Raw genomic sequence first — 21,420 nt, 5'->3', positions numbered from 1 at the left:
TGGGATAACATAATTTATATTAATTTTTACATAGCAAAATGCAAGTGTTAAGTTATTCCTAAGACCATTTTGTAGCATTATAAATTCTATAAATATTGCCTACCCAACTTTTTCCTTACAGGAATATATTTTTTGGTTTCTCCTGAAGTATTCAGGTACTTAATATTAGGTTGAAACTAGAAGTAAATGTTTGTCAGTAATCTGGGACAGCCTAGTTCTGGAGCTTCTGGACTCCTGACAGGAACTTCTTACTTTCTTTAAATTATACTTAAGCCTGATGTTAAAATTGCTATTAGGCAAAAAATAAACAAATCAAAAACTTAATCAGTGCTTTCACTGATAACAGGTTTAAATAATCTTCAAAAGTAGCATGAGTGGTTTTTTGGGTTTTTTAAAAATACTTTATTTATTTGAGAGAGAGAGACAGAGAGACCATGACCAGGGGCAGGGGCCGAAGGGGAAGAGAGAAGCAGACTAGGCGTTGACCTGGGAGCCCAACTCAGGGCTCAGTCCCAGGACCCCAGGATCATGACCTGAGCTGAAGGCAGACACCTAACCAAATAAGTTACCCAGGTGCCCCAAAAGTAGCATGAATGGTTTAAATATAGTAAAAAGCAAAATCAATTATGAGAAATAATACAGAATCCCCTTGCTTAAAAGTCTCTTTCTCTGCCTCCGTCTTTGTCTTTCTCTCGACATCAGTCTCATGTCTATTTTTTTTTTTTTTTGGACAAGTGAAAAAAGTAAACTATTGGAAAATGGGCTATTTGACACAACCAAAATAATACAGTTTGATTTCTCATTTAGTGAACTCTGTTTTCCAAGTGATACGAACAGATAATTTTATCACAGAGATTAACAATTTAACATAAAAGTAACATGTGACATAAAGAGGCACTTTATCTTTCCCTAACAGATCAGTGACTTCTCACACTTATATTTTGGTTAACAGCATTATAACGCACCCATTTTAAATTTTCTTACTGGGTACTGTGCCCGGTTTCCCTTCTTTCTCCTGTCCCAAGCAGAATATATCTTTTTATAACTAAAAGAATCTTGAATAACATAAACTTCATTGGCTTCCCACTGCCTAATAGTTCTAAATCTTAGACATGTAATAAATACCTGTCATAATCAGGTTCTAATCTGTCCTATGTAATCATCCCAAGTTCTTTATACATTTCAAATAAAATAGGTGGATTGCAATTCCCCAAATGTTGATACTTTTCCTCTATTTTTATTTTAAGAAAATATAAAATTATTGTCTTTTTTGTGTAAGTCAAATTCGTTTGCATCTTTCAAGATACAGCTTGTCTTTCAGTAAATCTACCTTAATAACCCCAGAAAAGGTACAGCTCTCTCCTCTTTTAGAAAGCTTGGTACCATTTTATGGCATTCACCACGAAGGTGGTATAATGTGGTAATAAAGAGCTTGGGATTGAGAAAGAGCTTGGTCTCAAATCTTGGAAATCTTATTTATTAGTTCTATGACCTTAATTAAAATACTTAATAATTTGAAACCTTGGTTTCTCAAACAGTCTTAAACTGTTTAAACCTGGTGATTCACAGACCTGTACCCCTGGGGATAAAAATACATTATATGTTTATAAAAAATAAAAAATAAATAAAAAAAATTAAAAAAAGGAAACTGTTGCCAGATTTGTCCATTAGACAAATAACTGGAAATACAGATTTTTGGCAAATGTTTCAGTGATTTTTTTTTTTTTTTTGATGAGCTACTTGGTGAATTTTCTTTCTGTGAAATGGCTTTTGATAAACTGATTTTGTGTAAGTATATTAGTTTTATAGGACTATAATAACAAAATACTACGGACGGGTGTTTTAAACAACAGAAAAGTATTTTCTTATAGTTCTGGAGGCTAAAAGTCCAAGGTCAAGTGTCAGGAGGTTTGTTATCTTCTGAGGTCTCTCTCTTTGGCTTGCAGGTGGTTACCTTCTCACTATGTTCTCACATGTTTTTCTTTGCATACACATACTTGATGTCTCTATCTTGATGTTCAAATATCCTCTTATAAGGACACCACTAATAATGGATTAAGTCCCACCTTGAGGTTCTCATTTTAACTTAACCACTTTTTTTTTTTTAAAGATTTTATTTATTTATTTGACAGAGATCACAGGTAGGCAGAGAGGCAGGCAGAGAGAGGGGAAGGGAAGCAGACTCCCTGCTGAGCAGAGAGCCAGATGCAGGGCTCCATCTCAGGATCCTGGGATCACAACCTGAGCCGAAAGCAGAGGCTTTAACCCACTGAGCCACCCAGGCCCCCCAACTTAACCACCTTTTAAAGGTCTACCTCTAAATAAGGTCGCATTATCAAATATCGGGGTTGAGACTTCAGACACATGAATTTTAGGGCATAAAATTCAAACAACGAACAGGTAGTTTAACTAGAGCAAGTTCAAGTGAAGCCTTGAATATGGGACTATTAGATAATCATTGATATGTATAATTATTAGTGTTAATAAGTAGAATCAATAACTTCTGCATTTAATGGGAGGTTTTCCAGGAGTACTAAACAAAGATATACACATATGCCTTTAGATTCAGAAATCTCCTGTTTGAGAGGAGACATCAAACATCATTATTTCATAGAGATTATCTGATTACATTTCATCTTTATACAAGATGTATAAGGTCTAAGTATAAAAGGCATAAGAGTTATAGAAAACAAGTCCAAGGAAAACTGTTTAAATTATAAATTCTTCTTTTTTTTTAAGATTTTATTTATTTGACAGAGATCACAAGTAGGCAGAGAGGCAGGCGGGGCAGGGGGTGAGGGGGAAGCAGGCTTCCTGCTGAGCAGAGAGCCCGATGTGGGGCTCGATCCCAGTACCCTGGGATCATGACCTGAGCTGAAGGCAGAGGCTTTAACCCACTGAGCCACCCAGGTGCCCCATAAATTACTTTTTTAATATTGATTCCATAAATGGTAAATAAAGAATTAAAATGATTTGGTACTATATTTAGAAACAGAAAAATTAAGAAAAAATGTATCCAGAATATATCTAATTGCTATGGAATGTATACTTGTATATACACACACATATATTGTTCTTTGGCATGTTAACAGGCTGTGTTCAAGAAACAAATGGAGAAAAATATATTTTTGAAATTGGATAGGAAGATAAAATTATATAGACCTAAAACAACAAAGAACACATAGCAGAATGGACATCTTTGATAATAAGATTTTAAAGTCAGCTGGGAGTTAGGAAAGCAATGGGGTTATGTAGGTGATGAAAGTAACAGAGGAAATTGTAGGCCAGATCTTCAAGAGAGATTGGCTATTGTATTGCAGGTAGGTTTCCTCAGTGGAAAGCTAGAAATGGTTCAGAATCAAAGTTGAAAGTATAAATGTGATTTCCACAGCTCCCTTTCTCACTCTCAACTACAGAGTAGCTGACAGTCTAATGTGTACTCCAAAATATAAAACTGGACCACTTTCTTTAAAGAGGTGAGTACTTTAAGATGGTTCTTACTTTGGCACTGGGGGAGCCTACCACATCAGTGTAAGGTAAATTCTGAGTTAACATAAGGAATAGAGAACTAAAAAGTAGTTATTGGAAATTAAAAAAAAAAAATTATTGCCAGAATGAGAAACTGAATACAAGGGAAAGACGATAAAGTAAGAAATGTCTTCCTAATTATGCAGCAAAATGGCAGGAAATATGAAAGTATAAGAGACACAGTAGATCAATCTTGGAGTTGCCAAAAAACTGATGCATTATGTGAGAACAAAAAAAAACCCACAAGAGAGTAATTTAAAAAAATAATAAAAATTCCCACAGTTAAAGAAAATCATCAGTTTAATAGAGCCCACTTAGTCACTATAGGAAAAAAAAAAAGACACTCAATACATCTTTCCGAAATTTCAAAGTTCCAAGAAAAAAAATAGGCATTCCAAGAATTTCCAATGACTAGGAAAAAAAAGTTTACCAACCAACAAATAAATATTAGATTAGCAATGCTAGAACATCAGAATGCATAAAGGCAAAGAAGCAATGCCTTCAAAATAAAAAAATATATATTTGGGGGCGCCTGGGTGGCCCAGTGGGTTAAAGCCTCTGCCTTTGGCTCAGGTCATGATCCCAGGGTCCTGGGATCCAGCCCTGCATCGGGCTCTCTGCTCAGCGGGGAGCCTGCTTGCCTTCCTCTCTCTCCGCCTGCCTCTGTCTACTTGTGATCTCCGTCTGTCAAATAAATAAATAAAATCTTAAACATATTTATACATATATATATATAGAATTCTCTACCCACAATTAAAAGTGAGAGTAGAATGAAATATTTCAGATACATGGTATGTGATAATATATTGAATTATTAATTTATGTACTTTTCTTCTCTATGCTTCCTAGGAAGTGATCTTTCCTCTAGTAAACCAGAAGCATGCACAAAGCCACAGGAAAAACTATAATGGCACTACAGAAATGCAAAAATGTGCAAATATGATATATAAAATGGTATCTCAAGGTTGTTTTAATTAACATATTTTTATTACTAGAGATTTGAGTATATCTTCTTAAACTTGCATCCAAGACCCCTACTTCTCTGTTAAGAATTTTTTGTTGTTAGTTTGTGTTCTATTTTGATCTGTACAAACTCTAGTTACATTCTAGATATTAATCTTTGTTGTTTTTAAATATAAAAGTCCTCTTTATTGAAAAGATATTCCTCTATTTTTTCTTCTATTAAATTCAATACTATTGTTATACACTTTAGATATTTAACCACATGGATTTTGCCTTTGTGTGCATTGGATAGGTATCCAACTGTAAATATATATATATATACACACTATATATATATATATATAAATATGTATACAATATATGTGTATAAATACATATACACAAGTTTTCCCATTAATATCACATAATCAATCTTTTATGTGATGTCACATTTATTTTTTTATCATGTTCCTATATGAAACTTTAGTTTGTTTCTAAGCTTTTTTATGACCATGGTTTTGAACTATGCCTAAATATCTGGTAAATTAAGTATTTCTGTACCAAACATAGTCTTTGCTATTGTTTTACACATTTCATTATCAATTTATGTATCTATTTTCAAGGTTAATTTTAGAAACTGTCCAATTCCTTAGAGAAAACTAGTAGAAATTTATTAAATGCCATTGATTTATGGTTTAATATGAAAACTTATAGTTACATTATTTCTGTTGATAAATATTATATATTTTTATTATTTTGTGTGTGGTTTTAAAGTATTTAATGTGTAGTGCAAATTTGATGGGTGATATTCACCAGTTTATAGATCCATTAAATAAAATATGATTTCATATACTTTGTAAACGTAAGATATAAATTTTTCTACTGATGAATGTAATTGGTAATTTCTGTCAAGATCCTACCAGCACAAAATATCCAGCTAATTAGAATAATATGCTTCACATTATATAGACCCATAAAGCAACCTGTTGACAGAATTAATGAGCAAAGAAAGGTAGATTCAGGAATTTAATAAATTATTAAGTGCTTAATAACAGTTATTTTGTGAAATCATTCCAAACATATCCTAATTATCAGTGAAGAATCTGTTGTATAAAATACAAGCATTTTTTTTCTACAGTGTAATTTTTAAAACAAATAATGTCTAGTTTCAGCAAATCTATGTTAATGCTGTATTTGGCAATAAGGATTAAGGCATTTGTTTTTTGTCTTTTGCTAGAGTAACCTAATCATTAACTTTATTTTTTAAAACAAATTGATGTAATGATCGTCTCACTGGAATAAAATCTTAGAGATAATCACTGACCAAAAAAATTTAAAAATTACCAAAAAAAGGGTCTAGATATTGCTTGCAGATTTTTTAACAGTTATAACCCAGGCAGTTTAAAACAACTTCTCTTTCCGCTATTGCATAAACTTCTATATGCACAATGGTATTACTCATTATAATGAGTTAAATGAACTATAACTTCATGATAATACAATTTAATTATAAAATATCTGGAAGAGCAATCTAAAACATATTTTGAACTCCCTTTGAGGGCACCTCTTCCTATAGGAGACAACTTGGGAGTGAAAGAACATGGGACTGATGTTTTCATCTTCTGGAATGCTAACTACTTGAGATGGCTGCAACTATCTCTGTTTTTTTTAAATCAGCCATCAATTTCTTTGATCACATATATTCTTCTAGATTGGCTCCTTAGGATCGTTTTTCCTTCTTCTTTTCTTTGCTCTCTTTCTTGTGACAATATATCTGCTCTATCATGTTTTCTTTATGCTTCACTCATGTATAATACAGGCAGTGAAATGCAAACCATTATCTACCCTTATATGATGCTTGACTTTCTTTCTACCTATCCTATACTTGTCTCCACATCTAAGCTATAACTGAAAGTTGTACACTTAAGCCATTTTCTGTAACATATTTAAGAGTGTAAAACTAGGCTAAAATAGCCTTTGTGACGGAACTTGACTTTGCTTTCTTTTCTGAGACTTTATTGAATGTCCTGTTCAAAGGTTTGCTTTTTTGGGTTGGGGGGTTGAACCACATTCTGATTGAGTGATTCACTTTGGATGCAGTACATTCCCTCATTATAACCGTCCCTCAGAACAACATACTGCTTAAAATATAACCTAAGAGAAATTATACTATTTACCAAGCATGCTTAGATATAGCTTTAAGAAAAACATGTACTGGCAACAGGCCTCTGGAGGAGAGGATGATAGACATCCTTGAGGCCAAGCAGCTGGGGATGCCTGGCTCACTCAGGGCGGAATGCCACCTGCTTCAGGTTTCCGTTATCTCCCCTTCCCCAGGGCATTAGCAGTTAGTCAGACAATCCTTTCATTTGGGCTTGCTCACTGTGGGTCATGTACTACGTGAACAGACATATTTTGCCTTTCTTCTTACATATCTATGAGACTCATGGTCAATGTATAATCTACTCCGGCTTCACTGTTGGTTGTTACTCACTTTCTAATAAATAGGAGACTGAGGACTTGTTTGGGGCAACAGTCTTTTCTACTGTCACCCCTGCTCCCACTCTCTTGAAGCTGACTTGTTTATGCCTCATTCTTCTCCCATGCGACATCAGGAGGCAGCACCTGATTCTATATGAGGCATTGTAGTCTTTATTTATTCTTATTATTTTTTAATCAGAGTGAGCTATCACTATTTGTCTACTGTTCCTGTCTTATATATATATATATATATTTTTTTTTTTTTTACGATTTATTTATCTGAGAAAGAGAGAGCACAGACAGGAGGGGCAGAAGAAGAGGGAGAGACTCCACATCTGAGCATAGATGAATGCATCTGAGCGTAGAGCCTGATGCAGGGCTCGGTCTCACAACCCTGAGATCACAACCTGAGCCAAAACCAAGAGTTGGACCCTCAACCGACTGTACCACCTAAGTATCCATCTCATGTATCTTTACCTTAAAGCTATATGGTTCTCATCAAAAGAAAATAAAAAATAACACCCCTTAGCACTCTATTTTCTAAATTTGGAGTTACTAGTGAGCATTTTCAATACATTGTCCACTCACATTGCATTTAGTTGTCATGTCTCCTTAGTCTCCTCCAACTGTGACAGCTACTCAGTCATTCCTCATCTTTCATGAATTCGATACTTTAGAAAAGTACTGAACAGCTATTTTGCAAAACTTTTCCATATCTGTTTGTTTGGTGTTTTACATTAATAGAATGAGGTTATGCATTTTGGGGAAAATATCACAGAGGTGAATGGCCGTCACTGCATACTATCAGGAGGTACATAGTATCATCATGATTTATTATTGGTAATGTTAATCTTGATCACTTGACTGAAGTGGTATCTATCACATTTCTTCATGGTAAAATTTCTAATTTTTCCTTTTTGTAATTATTAAACATTTTGGGACAGACACTTAGAAACTATGCAAATTTTCTGATTCTGCTTATACTTTCATCCACTAATTTTAACATTCACTGGTGAATACTGCTTGTGGCAATTAATACTCTTGTATTTTAATAATGATTTTCTAATTCCCTATTGCTTTTACATCATTAATTGGGATGCTTCTATAAAGAAATGTTCTTTTCTCTCATTTATTTATTATTTATTTGTAGCAATATGGACAAATGAATATTTCTTATGTTTTTTTGGGTTATAGTCCACTACTATCCCTATTTTATTTTTATTTGTGGCCAGTGGGAGGTCTTCAAAGGTTGTCAATGACGTCCTTCTGATAAATGTCCATCTTATTTCCCGTTTTTTTTCTTTTAAGTATTCTAAAGTTCTGGAATGACTTCTTCCCATTTTCAGGTTTTAAGAAGTCAAATCTCTATTTCTTCTATAAAGATATCGATTTGGGGGCCCCCGGGTGGCTCAGTGGGTTAAAGCCTCTGCCCTCGGCCCAGGGTCCTGGGATCGACCCCCAACCCCTGCAAGGGGGGGGGGGGTCCCTGCTCAGCAGGGAGCCTGCTTCCTCCTCTCTCTCTGCCTGCCTCTCTACTTGTGATCTCTGTCAGATAAATAAATAAACAAATAATATTTTAAAAAAATATCCATTTGGTCAGATCCATCAAAATAGCAATGGAAGAAAGGAGTACTGAGGAGGGGACTGCCATTTCAGAAAGAAACTGTACCCATACAATCACAGAAAGTGAAGGAATCAAACCAAATCTGAGCTTGCATGGTGGCTATCGTTAGCATATTTGCCATATCAATTATAGGTATTGTAAATTCCCTGTGTTCTACTCATGTCTGGTTTTAATTTCAAAATCCAGCCATTTTGTATAGAAGAGCAGAAACTGAGATAAATAGTTTTTACGTTTGGAAATGGAAATGCTTTTCTAGGCAGTTAGTTGAGGGAGACGTTTAAGTCAATCTGCTTAGGGATTGATCTGGGTTTAAATTTGTTTTTGCCGTTTTTATAAATATCTTTTGTTTTAGGGTGGGATTTGGTTTATCAGGGCAATGAGTGTTTGCTTCTGACTTTTGTACTGTGCCTCAAAAATAGTCTCTTTGATTGCTCTTGTTCTTTTCCTCTCACCCTCTCAGCAGTTTTCTACTGTTATTATTAAAAGCATGTTATCCTGTTTTCCAAAGTGGCTGCATCAACTTGCATTCCCACCAACAATGTAAGAGGGTTCCCCTTTCTCCACATCCTCTCCAACACATGTTGTTTCCTGTCTTGCTAATTTTGGTCATTCTAACTGGTGTCAGGTGGTATCTCAATGTGGTTTTAATTTGAATCTCCCTGATGGCTAGTGATGATGAACATTTTTTTTCATGTGTCTGATAGCCATTTGTATGTCTTCATTGGAGAAGTGTCTGTTTATATCTTCTGCCCATTTTTTTTATATGATTGTCTGTTTGTGTGTGTTGAGTTTGAGGAGTTCTTTATAGATCCTGGATATCAACCTTTTGTCTGTACTGTCATTTGCAAATATCTTCTCCCATTCTGTGGGTTGCCTCTTTGTTTTGTTGACTGTTTCCTTTGCTGTGCAGAAGCTTTTGATCTTGATGAAGCCCCAAAAGTTCATCTTCGCTTTTGTTTCCTTTGCCTTTGGAGACATATCTTGAAAGAAGTTGCTGTGGCTGATATCGAAGACGTTACTGCCTATGTTCTCCTCTAGGATTCTGATGGATACCTGTCTCACGTTGAGGTCTTTTATCCATTTTGAGTTTATCTTTGTGTACAGTGTAAGAGAATGGTCGAGTTTCATCCTTCTACATATAGCTGTCCAGTTTTCCCAGCACCATTTATTGAAGAAACTTTTTTCCACTGTATATTTTTTCCTGTTTTGTTGAAGATTATTTGACCATAGAGTTGAGGGTCCATATCTGGGCTCTCTACTCGGTTGCACTGGTCTATGTGTCTGTTTTTATGCCAGTATCATGCTGTCTTGGTGATCACAGTTTTGTAGTAAAGCTTAAAATCAGGTAACGTGATGCCCCCAGTTTTATTTTTGTTTTGCCTTAGGGATTCGGGGTCTCTTCTGATTCCATACAAATTTTAGGATTATTTGTTCCAGCTCTTTGAAAAATACTGGTGGAAATTTGATCGGAAAACAGTGCGGAGATTCCTCAAGAAATTAAAAATAGAGCTTCACTATGACCCTGCAATTGCACTACTGGGTATTTACCCCAAAGATACAGATGTAGTGAAAAGAACGGCCATCTGTTCCCCAATGTTTATAGCAGCAATGGCCACGGTAGCCAAACTGTGGAAAGAACCAAAATGCCCTTCAACGGACGAATGGATAAGGAAGATGTGGTCTATATACACTATGGAGTATTATGCCTCCATCAGAAAGGATGAATACACAACTTTTGTAGCAACATGGACGGGACTGGAAGAGATTATGCTGAGTGAAATAAGTCAAGCAGAGAGAGTCAATTATCATACGGTTTCACTTATTTGTGGAGCATAACAAATAACATGGAGGACAAGGGGAGATGGAGAGGAGAAGGGAGTTGAGGGAAATTGGAAGGGGAGGTGAACCATGAGAGACCATGGACTCTGAAAAACAATCTGAGGGTTCTGAAGAGGCAGGAGGTGGGAGGTTGGGGGAACCAGGTGGTGGGTATTAGAGAGGGCACGGATTGCATGAAGCACTGGGTGTGGTGCAAAAACAATGAATACTGTTACGCTGAAAAGAAAAAGGAAACAAAAAAGCATATTATCCTGGCAATCACTGGTTGAAGGGAGGGTACTTTTTCTAAGAGTGTCACCTTTTTGTTTCTCCTACCCCTTCCCCAACTATAGTTTGGGGCCAAACAAATTATCTCACAATTCTCCAGGAGTAAGTTTTATTTTTTTTTCTCCCCTTCCCTCTATTCAGATGCAATGAAATCTTCACAAATGCACTAAGGAGAATCGGCAGAACTTTTTGCACCTTCTATAAGATTTCTAGTCCTCTCCCATAGACCTGCATCACAATGCTTATTTCTTAACTTTCTTTTAGATCTTCCCTGTGAGTCCTCAATGGAGTCTATGAGAATAAACCCCCAAGATGATCTGGACTCCCACAGTTTATGAAACTCCTAAACATTTCATAATGTCCTACTAACTCACACTTGTTCTTGGACAACTTTTCAATTTTTCTTTTTCTTTCTTTCTTTCTTTCTTTCTTTCTTTCTTTCCTTAAGGGAGAGAGAACAAACAGTGGGGAAGGGCAGAGGGAAAGAGAGAGAGAAGCAGACTCCCTGCTGAACAGGAAGCCCAATGCACAGCTTGATCCTAGGACCAGGAGATCATGACCTGAGCTGAAGGCAGACACTTAACTGACTGAGCCACCCAGGCACCTAATTGAACTTTTCTTACTGTTTTCTAGTTGAGTATACCCCAAAAGAAGCCCCTCTCACATCTTTCTATCTGCCAGTACCATCTCTATTTACATTTTTTGTCAGTTGATTGCTTTGCAACTTCAGCAATCCAATGGGTTTTTAAAAAAGTAATTTTTCATTGTGAGAATGGGACAAGGTTCCTACCATATCTTGGTCCCAAGCTGCCAGCTGGAAATGTTGTAGAATTTTATAATAGTAGGAAATATTAGGCTTGGTTGCCCTCCCTTATTTCTCATAATTCAGTTGGCTAAAGCTAATTAATACTCATAGTTACTAATAGGACACAGGTGATGTAATTTGTATTTTATGTTGGAAAATGAGTAAGATAATGAAAAGAAGAGCTCAAAATGTGATCTATATTACATACATGAAGACTCTAAAATTCAGGAAATGAAATTTAGACTGCTTTTTGCAACACTGCTTGGTGTTCTTTCAAATGCAAAGTGTGTCTAAAAAATTAAATGCAAATTTTTAATAAAGATCTATTATGTTCTTTAAATACACTAAATAATGGTGACACCCACCCCAACATACACACACATATAAAGAAATTCAGTGTCCTACTGAGAACTGGCTCTTATAATTCAATAGTGAACAACTTTAGTTCATATATTTCAACTACCATCTAGTTAATATACTGTCAAATATATAACTCAGGAACTCTAGAATACTGTTTTAATAGCTCTACAAAGCTTCCAGAATTTGCAGCTGTGGGAGAGTGATGTTAAACAAACTAGTATCTTGTAAAAGGAAAATGACTGTAAAGTGACAGTACAATGCATGTAGAGTTAGAAAAAGAAGGGATTAGATCTTCAGAAAGCCTATTTTTAGGATCTGCCAAAACACTTTTCTTCTCCTAGCAAGTAAAAGAACTGTATTTACATAACTTATATACATATTTTTAATTTATTTGTCAGAAAAAGAAAGCGAGAGAGAGCACAAGCAGGGGGAGTGGCAGGTAGAGAGAGAAGCAGGCTCCTGGCTGAGGAGGGAGCCTATGTGGGACTGGATCCCAGGATCCTGGGATCATGACCCAAGCCAAAGGCAGACCCTTAACCTCCAACTAAACCACCCAGGTGCCCTACATAACTTACATTTTGAAAAGAAATTTAGCACTTTTTTTTTCCTTATTTGTTGTTGATCATGAAGAGCTCTCTCCCACCTAAGAATGTGACTCAAAAAAAAAAAAAAAAAAAACACACACACAAAAAACATACTCTGTATACAAATACTACTGGGACATCATTGATACTGTACTTTGTTTCTTTTATATTGGGTAATTTAATCTTCGAAGACAGCAATTTTTTCAAGTTTTTAAAACATAAAATTACTTTTGTGTTATTGAAAATTCTATTTTGAAAATGTGAAAACAGGTCCAGAGGTTAAAGGATAGTTATGATATGAACGTTTGCTTTTCTAATATGTTGGGAAAATATAATAAATAAGGTGACCATGGAAATTCCTAGATTCAGAGAAAGTAGTTACCATTAAAAAGTATTCTTTTTAGATTTAGTATTTAGTTTTACAAAATTTAGTATTTGTTTTACATAAAAATAAAATTGTATTTTATCATCTGAATTGAGTTCCTCTATAACAGTTTATCCATCAATATATATAATCTATGCCATATTAAATTTATATCTAGATGTGTATTTTATTTCTATTTTCTATTTCTAGGACTTTAATATCAAGTGCTCAAATTTAAAAAAAATTATCATTCCTGCCTTTAAATATTAATAATTCTTTTTTGGTGCTGTTTTCTATTCATGAGGACCAATAGAACTATTTGTTCTTTGGGTCTTAACCAATGAATTTTCACTTAACCAGTGAATTTTGCTTATTAATTTGTTGATATACCTACAAAACTTTTAATTCTCAAAAAGAAGTACCTATAAAGTAAAACCAATGTTATAATTGTGAACAGCATAGAAAAGCCTAAAAAATATAATTCTGTTTTGAGAAAACAAAATTTTCTGCTCTAACGTTGCCAACTAAATTATATTTGGTTTAGCAAATACTGAAATATTTTTATTCACTGAGCCCATATTAAAATGGCTATGGATAGTAGTCTCCATTAAGTTAAAAAAAAAAATGGGGGTAGGATATCCTAAGAGGAAATAAATAGTTTCTAAAAAGTTTCTTTATACTCGGTAGATTTTTTTCTATTATATGACTATTAATCTTCTTAAAAAAAAATCTAAGTTCAGTGTCCAGATTGTCTCAAAAAGATGATGCTGACATATGGTAAGATATAGCATGTAAAAATATTGCTGAAGTCATATCTTGACCTTTTTCTAAAGTATGCACTGCCATTGTACTTTTAACATCATAGCTTACATCATAACTGAGGATTTGTTGATGTAGATATAATTATGTGTAATTAAAATAAAACCTTGTTGAAAGAAATGATGATCTCCATTATCTTTATTTATCCAATGTTCTAGAAGAGGTAAAATACTGACTATTTGGATAACTCTACTTATCTCTTCATAACTACACATATTTGATATTCTTAAGCACCTTAGTTCCCCATGTGTCTCATATTTTCTTTTATCTTTTTTTTTCTTTCTTCAAAATTCTAGTATAATTTCTCAGGTCTTCCCTACTGAACTAATGCTTTTTTCTCTAATATTAATATGCTATTTAGTGCTTCCATTATAATCTCTCATTTTGCAGTCATCTCAATGCAGGATAGTATGCTGTAATTTCACTTCACCTCTTTTTCTTTTTGTCCTAGCTTCACAGATATTGTGCTCTCATTTTCTTTTGTAGAGTTTAAACCAAATACTGATCTATCTTCAGTTAAGCCATATCTTCATCATGTCTAGCTGAGAGTGATCTCATGTTCAATAATGTGATCCTTATACTTAGGAAGAAAAGCCCCTATCCTGGGCCCCAAACTTTGCAAGTCTACACTTTCATGCTCCAGGTATTTGGGAATCCAGCATTCCCTGCTGAAACTGGGACTTACGTGGGTAGACAGAAATGCCTATAAGAGCAGGATAGACTCAGGAGTGGGAAAAGAAGGAATAGAGGCACTTCTTATGTCTGCTGTGGAATCAACAGTCCAAGAATTTCAAATTATAACTTGGATTTACAGATCTTTATGGAATGTTTTTCAAAATAGGAGATAAAATATGTATTTTATTAGCTTGGATTATGACTTTTAAATACTTAGACTTATGGTTTATGAACCTCCATTTGTGTTCTTGCCTTAGGCACACCATGAAATTCAGACATGTAGATATCCCGGATAATCTAGGCAACTGAAGAAAAAAGGTTAAGTTCCTTGAAGAAGGTGTACAGAAGCTGGAATCCTCAAGGCATTATCTCTTACAGGACATGCCTCATAGTACAAGGGCTTCCTCATGGATGGATAATAAATACAACTAACACTCCTCATGGGGCACCTGGGTGGCTCAGTCGGTTAAGTGTCTGTCTTTGGCTCAGGTTATGATTCTGGATCGAACTCCATGTGGGGCGGGCTCTCTGCTCAGCAGGGAGTCTGCTTCTCCCTCTGCTCCCCACCCTGCTCTTGCTCTCTCTCTCTCCAATAAATAAATAAAATCTTGAATACATGCATACATTACTCAGGAGCAGTAAGCTAGTCTCTTGGAAGAATATATAGGACTTCTCGACCTGTACTCTGAAGTGATACTCTCTGAAAAATTTTTTCATGCCTCTTTTTTCTGTAATATTACTTTGGGATTCAAATTCCTTCATCAATCAGTATCTTCTCACATGTAAGAGGGGCTATTTTAGATTTAAGTCTTCCCTACTTTTAGTCCTGCTGTACACTTGATCTTGCTCTTTTTACCCATAACCTTTGATGATGAGAAAAAGCTTAACAGTTGTTGAGTATAGGTTTCATTTTGAGAAAAAAAATCCACTTTGATTAAAATTTGGGATACGAAGAAATGTCAAAAAAAAAAAAAACACATGGTAGCATGAAATGCTTTTAGCTCTAAAACTGTGTTTATAAAAGTATTGTTCTTTGTAGCATACAACTAAGATAGACAAGGGATATTTACATTCAAGTGAGCTAAGTAAAGATTCCTGTTAACTGAGGAGTCTGGCTGGGGCAAAAGTGCTCAGTAAGATTAAATGCAGTGACTGTACTCTTCTTTATTCTAAGTTGCAGATTCTCATCCTATGCTCTCTCATTTTCAATATAAAGATAATACTCTGAAACATCAAATTGTTTCACCCCTAAATTTCAAAGACTATAACTGATAGGTTGAGTTGGTTGTTAATAACTAAATTTGTGAGAATTATCTCTACACACTCAATAATACTTGGGGGGGGGGAGTCTAGGGAGTAAGAACAGTTAAGATTTCTTCCATCTCAAAACCTGCTTAGAATAAGCTATTATTAAAATTGTGACAATCTTCTGCACACACAATGCATATATACATACACTTTCTTCTCCACTAAATTCCTGGAAGGACGTAATATAAATAAAGAAAAAAACCACAAATTTTTATGTCAATAAATTATCCTGCAACCAATGCAATGCACATTTCGGTGATGGAATATACCTAAATAATCATCAAACCATGATATCATATGCAACAGGGCACATGTGAACTTAGGCTCACTCACTCATCCTATTAGTCATGTATAAATATAAAGTCCTATTAAGCCAGTGACATACCAGAAGACAGAATGAAAAAAAAAATCTGGAGTCTATGGAGAAAGAACTCACTTTAAATAAAAAGAATATGGGGCACCTGGCTGGGTCTAAAAAGAACGACTGAACATCACAGATGAGTAATTCTGAGCAAAATATTAAACCTATAACTCAGATTATCCTCTCCTCCTATGAACAGGCAACTTTGCTCACGTCTAGGTAGAAATATGTCTGTTCATGTACTATCTTATGAAGCACTGAAACACAGGGAGACCAACAGAGAAGATGTTCCATGTATATTTATTTATACATATTATTTATTATTTCTTTTGACCACACAATTTTAGAATGCTGTTTTGTGCTTGGCAAAGTCCAAGTTGATGAGTCTTGGTGATGGAGCAATAAACACTTTCACACCTAGAAGCTAAAAGAAATGCTGCGAACTCACTTTCTCAGCTTCCTTTGCACCTGACGCCCAGGCACATGACCTCAGCTCAGTTAATCAGACACCTAACATCAGACTAACATGCTGACATGGGATGAGGGATGGAAATATCTATCTCTGGTTGGTCTCTCTCTGTAGCCACAGTGGCTGCAAAGTTTGGCTCCTTTTATATAAGTAGAAGCAATGGAAACCTCTAGCATCTAGCTCTATTTAGCAGCAGATGCAGTATTTTTTTAAAGATTAAGTTTTAATGTTGCTTTGGAATTTTTTGGAAAGGTAGCCTTGAGCCCTTTACTTCAAGCCTCTCAAAAAATCTGTGAATTGTCCCCATATCCTTTTTTTTTTTTTATTATTAACGTATAATGTATTATTTGCCCCACGGGTATAGGTCTGTGCATCATCAGGCTTACACATTCACAACACTCACCATAGCACATACCCTCCCCATAAGCTTCTTTTCTGGTTAATCACCCAGTTAGCCCTCACTAATATCAAATATGAACCCTAACTGCTACAAGACTGTAAAACCAAGGTGAAATTTAAGGATTGCTCTTTTTTTTTTTTTTATCGAACAGGATTAAGTGTTGCCTGGTATAAGCACACTACAATTTACTCTGAAACAATAAAAGCTAGAGATAGCACACGGGTCCACATTGGTCCTAAAAGCAGTGGCCACAAGCTATGATAACTTGGCACAGCAGTGCCTGCAAGTTTCAGCTGGTACATTCGGTAGCAGTGGCAGTTTCGGTGAATGCCTTTTGAGCTAAGTGATTTCAGCTAAAATCTGGCGTAAAACTGACAGACATTATCAGTGGCTTTGAAGGCAAAGGGAGATGGTGCCCTTGTTTTGACAGGCACTAGTGGCACTGAAGGTAACTTTCTGTGACTACCCGAACACCCTCAGCTAGGCAGAAAAAGAAACTGCCATGCAGATGGCATTTAAAAGAACCTGCTCACAAGTCCTGGTTAGACAGTTCCTGGTAAATCCCTGAAATACTTGGGGATGAGGGATAGTGGGGCTTCAAAGAGAGAAAGAGTTCTGGTTTCTCCACTAGGGACTAGAACTACAAAAATATTCTTTATTACTAAAAACAATCTAAATCTTTAAAATCCCTGAATTTTCTATGTAGAAAGGGACATGAGAATATATTTGGGTGGAAAATAAATGTCATTAAAGGTACTGGGGTGTCTTCCAACAACAATAAAAAATGGCTTCCAACCAAAATTTTATAGAACTAAAGGGACATTCATTTTCTTTATAATTTATTCATAACGAACTTTGATGCTTTGTGCTGTAGTGCATATAAGCAAATACATGAAGAATGGTATACAAGAGATGACAGAAGAAAAGAGAAAGTGAGTACTCTAAGAAACATTTAGAAGGGTAATCATATAGAAAAGTACGTGATGAAAAATGAAGTACATGATGGAAATGAAAATGGTAAGAAAGAGTCCTAAAACCAAAGAAGGAACATAAACCTTCAAAAGGTTTGATTGGTTTTGTTGTTAAAGGGATCTTTGAATGTTTGAAAATTCATATTTGTATGAACTACAGAATATATTAATCTACTGAGGATTTTGTATAAAGGTCTATTGCAGATTTTTTATTGCCCTATTTTGTAGACTGACTCTCATCAGACTTGCTTCTCATATGAATATTTATCCTGTCTCTGCTTGCTGTTTATTGGCTCAAATAATTGGCATTTTGATTACAAATGCAAGTGCTAGAGCTTGACTGAGCTGTTCCTTCAGCATTCAGACACATTCAGAATTTGTGCAGAAGCCTTTCCCATTTCAGATTCTAACTCAAATCACAAATCAAAGTTATGAATACAAGGGATTATGAATAGATCAGCTCTGTATAGATTCATCACAAACTAAATTAACCCACAGACTAGAATGGAAAGCTAAGGACATCTTTCAATTAGAACCAATTGGTTGTTGAAATAAAATTTTGGCAGCTAAAGAATACAAAGCAGATTGCAGAAAATAAGCCCCATGAGGGCTTTATTTGACATAAACACGAGTTTCTCATGTCATTCTTAGTATGTAGCTATGGTAATTTCAATTACTTTTTAGCACTTTAAAGCGCTTGCATTTTTCCAAAAATTTTCTATTTAAAAACCATTATCTTCTTGAGACTTAGTTTGTTATAATCTATTTTAGTTTTCTATAAATTTGGAACAATGTTTTATTTTATGGAATATGCCTCAAAGTGTGTTCTAAAACAAAAGTTATCTCTATCTTTTAGTGTATGTTATATAATCTTGAAAACTTGAAAAATCTTTTCTTAAAAATTTAACATACACAATAAATTTAGTTTTAGCATTTTTTTTTCAAATGTCAACTTATCAAAATTTCTCTCAAACTGTACCTACTGACTAGTGATGCATTACACTTGTAATTGCTGAGTTCTTGTGTCCCCTTATAGGTGGACTGGGAGGGGGGAGTAATAAAAGAAAATATATTTAGTAGTAAAGGAATGTCTCATTTTTAATGAATTGAGTTCTTCTGTTGGAATAAAGAAATGTTTCCAATCATGCAAATTCTTTATAAAGCTAGGAAGGTTTTCATATAAAGGACATAGAAAATAGGCCAATCATATATACTTCTTAGTTCTTTCATAGAAAAAAATTATTTGATAAAACAGTATGTCTTTTACTGATCTTTATGTCTTTTATCTTTTTCTCTCTTGTCTTTGTTTTTTCCTGATTGTTTTTATTTCTGATTCTCAGATTAGGAAGGAAGAAATATAAAACTCAAATATAAACACTGCATGCACAGATTCTCGAGGTGTCTACATAGCACAGCAAAATACTAAGTGAAATGCCTGAAGTACTTGGGAGTAATAAACAAATCTCTACTGTCATGTTTATTGGTAACTTACAGAACTTAAAAGATTTCTAGAAAAAATGTAGGATTTTTAAAACCTTTCCTACAATTATTCTCCAAATGATATTATAGTTTTAAATGCAAAACATTCAGTCCTGACTTTTTTCCATTTTTTTTAATATTATGCAATTTCAGATGACTGCTGAAGTTTTAATATATTATCTTGAAAAAGTTAAAAGATCATTATAAATGTACAGATAATACATAAAACATAAATTGACATAAAAGATGTCTGATCTGAAGGTGTTTTTTCTTAATTTCATTAAAATGATATTAAACTAAAACTTTTAATAATCAAAGCTGTTATTCTTTTGTTTATAAAATATAAGATGTTAACATAAAATTCAAATTAGAAAATAAAAGGATAATTTAAAAATCATTGTCTACTAGCTTTAACTATTTTATTTACATATATACCACTTGTATCATGAATAATGGTGGTTAAGTATAAATTAGGACTACAAAAGAAGATAGCTAAAAATAAGACACACATAATTTATATTTTCTCATCTACTTTTAATGAGACTATCTTTGTCAGATACTGATATATTCACCAGAATTTTAAAAGAAAATGCAAATTCAGGAAATAATCATTACCTTAGAAGTATAACTACAAATTGAACAAAAAAGACCAATATTTTCTTTTCTAGTCTACAAAGCATGACAGTTTCATACTTTAAATATACTTATTAATATATTAAGGCTAATGTATTTTTCAAATCTGACACCTGCCAGTTCCAATGCCATCTGATGATAATTTTAGTTAAATACTTCAAGGGGTGCACCTGGGTGGCTCAGTTGTTAAGCATCTGCCTTCAGCTCAGGTCATGATCCCAGGGTGCTGGGATCGAGCTCTGCATCTGTCTCCCTGCTCTGTGGGAAGCCTGCTTCTCCCTCTCCCACTCCCTGTGCTTGTGTTCCTTCTCTCGTGGTCTCTCTCTGTCAAATAAACAAAATCTTTTAAAAAAAGAAACAAATACTTCAAGAAAACTATTAATTTTGTTTAGATTTTTGAAATTTATTTATTTGTCAGAGAGAGAGAGTGTGCGCAAGCAGGGGAAGCTGCAGCCAGAGGGAGAAACAGGCTCCCGCTGAGTCCCCGAGGTGGGACTCAATCCCAGGACCCTGGGATCTTGACCTGAGCCAAAGGAAGCCATTTAACCGACTGAGCCACCCAGGTGTCCCAAAGAAAACTATCTTTCTGCACATTCATTCATGTGGTATTCATTCACAAAGGAGTTGTTGAGGACTTGCCTTGAAGTTGTATAGGAACTCTCTTGGAGTTTGTGTTTATTCCTATGACTCTAAGATAATGAGGTGAGTGCTCAGAATAACAAAGGAGAAAAGTAAAAGGAGTCTGGTTCTTAAGGTGTGGAGAACCACAACCTCAGCATGGAGTAACCACTCTCTAGACTTTTTTCCCTATGGGAGGGAAAAAAAAAAAAAACAACACTTTTATCTGATTTAAGCTACCATTACTTTGTACATTAATTGTGGCAAATAACACATTATCTGATTTCCTCACTACTAAAAAACAGCCAAAATAAAATAGGAAAGAGTGCTGGATGGGTAAAAATGAAATCGGAGTCCATGGAGTAATGAAATGACTCAACGAAGTAAAATTTAAGAGAAAGAACTAAGAAAATAAAGACCTAGACATTTCTACTTTCTTTCCTCCACCTTCTAGGCAAGTGAGGAGATACAAGGGAAAAAGTTATACAGTGAGGATGTTCTGAATTAGACTGAATGAAACATTAGAGCATATGTTCTACTTAGAGGATATAACAGAGAAGAACTCAGATCTGCTCATTTTCATTGCTGGATAAGAACAGTCTTGATCATCAGAGAAGAGTAAAGCTTTCATCAAAGGCTGGGAAAGAAGATATATTCTGCCAACAGCCAATGATCTTGAAAGAGGACTGGGAGCAAAAGATGAGAATCTTAGCTTCAGCTTACAGATACCCCATTCAGTAAGACTCTAAGCCAAGGACCCAGCTAAACATGCATCTCTTTTGGATAAAGCAGCGACAGATGTCTTTAAAGAGGATTCTTTGTATCATCTGGAAAGTCCTTGGCCATGATCAAATATATATATATATATATATATATATATATATTTATGGCAT

This window comes from Lontra canadensis, unplaced genomic scaffold (genome assembly GCF_010015895.1).
Source record: "Lontra canadensis isolate GAN:19392208 unplaced genomic scaffold, GSC_riverotter_1.0 scaffold4, whole genome shotgun sequence".
NCBI lineage: Eukaryota > Metazoa > Chordata > Mammalia > Carnivora > Mustelidae > Lontra > Lontra canadensis.
The sequence above is the reverse complement of the archived record's forward strand: the minus strand, read 5'-3'. Positions refer to the sequence as shown.